Here is a 1,649-nt window from a genome sequence, read left to right as displayed (position 1 = left end):
AAAAAAAAAAAAAAAAAAAGGAGACGAACTAATACACCTGTGATCTGTTTTCCACTCCTATAATTATGCTATTTCATGAATGTTATATAAATAAAGTCATAAAATATGTTTCCTTTAGATTTTGGCTGGTTTTCACTCAGTATAATTTCCTTTATGTTAATTCTTTTTTTTTTTTTTTTTTTAATCACTGAATAGTATTCCATGGTATGGATGTACCACCATTTGTGTGACCCATGGAAGCATATCTGGGTGGTCGCCAGTTTGGGACTCTTAGGAATAAAGATGCTAGGAACATTTGTGTACAGATTTTTGTGTGGACATAAGTTTTTATTTCACTGAGGTCAATGTCCAAGCGTAATCTCTGGATTGTATGGTAAGTGCATGTTTAGTTTTATAAACAACTGCCAAATTCTATGCCACAGTGGCTGTACCACTTCACATTCCTACTGGTAATGTACAGGTCATCCAATTTCTCTGCATCCTTGTCAGCATTTGGTGTTGTCAGTACTTTTTATTTTAGCCATTCTGATCGGTGTGTAGTGATATATTATTGTGGTTTTAGTTTACATTTCCCTAATAGCTAAATGGTGTTGAACACCTTTTCATATACTTATTTGCTATCTGTATATCCTCTTCAGTTAAATGTCTGTGCATGTGTTTTGCCCATTTTCTAAATGGAATTTTTTTTCTTTCTTTTTTTTTTTTTGAGACAGGGTCTTGCTGTGTTCCCCAGGCTGGAGTGCAGTGGTGCAATTATGGCTCGCTGCAGTCTCAAACTCCTGGGCTCAATCAGTCCTCCCATCTCAGCTAGAACTACAGGTGCGCACCACCATGCCTGTCTAATTGTTTTTATTTTAAAAAATTTTTGTAGGGACGGAGTCTTGCTATGTTGCGCAGGCTGGTCTGGAGCTCCTGGCCTCAAGCAATCCTCCTACCTTGGCCTCCCGAAGTGCTAGGATTATAGGCATTCTCAGCCCCCTCCTCCTTTAAATTGCTTTTGCATCTTTGTCAAAAATCATTTAGTTATACTTATGTGAGTCTATTTCTGGGTTCTCTATTCTGTTCCATTGAACTATGTCTCTCTTTCCACCAGTATCACATTTATTGTAGCTACATAGTAAGCCTGAACATCGACTAGAGTGATTCCTCCCACTTTATTCTTCTCTAACAAAATTGTCTTAGCCACTCTAGTTCCTTTGCCTTTCCATAGAAATTCTAGAATAAGCTTATGTATGTCTACAAAGAACCTTGCCGAGAGTCTAATAGAAATTGCATTAAACCTATGGATCATTTCAGGTGTTCTCTGATTTTTTTTTCTTCGGCATTTTATAATTTTCAGCAAACAGACCCTGACTAGGTTTTATACATAAGTATACATGTACTTTTAGTGATGGTGAATGGTGTCATATTTTTATTTTATTTTATTTTTTTTTATTGTACTTTAAGTTCTAGGGTACATGTGCACAATGGGCAGGTTTGTTACATATGTATACATGTGCCATGTTGGTGTGCTGCACCCATTAACTTGTCATTTACATTAGGTATATCTCCTAATGCTATCCGTCCCCCCTACCCCCTCCCCACAATAGGACCCGGTGTGTGATGCTCCCCTTCCTGTGTCCAAGTGATCTCATTGTTCAATTCCCACC

The sequence above is a fragment of the Mandrillus leucophaeus genome, unplaced genomic scaffold (assembly GCF_000951045.1).
Source record: "Mandrillus leucophaeus isolate KB7577 unplaced genomic scaffold, Mleu.le_1.0 Scaffold1039, whole genome shotgun sequence".
NCBI classification, from domain to species: domain Eukaryota; kingdom Metazoa; phylum Chordata; class Mammalia; order Primates; family Cercopithecidae; genus Mandrillus; species Mandrillus leucophaeus.
Note: the sequence above shows the minus strand (reverse complement) of the source record.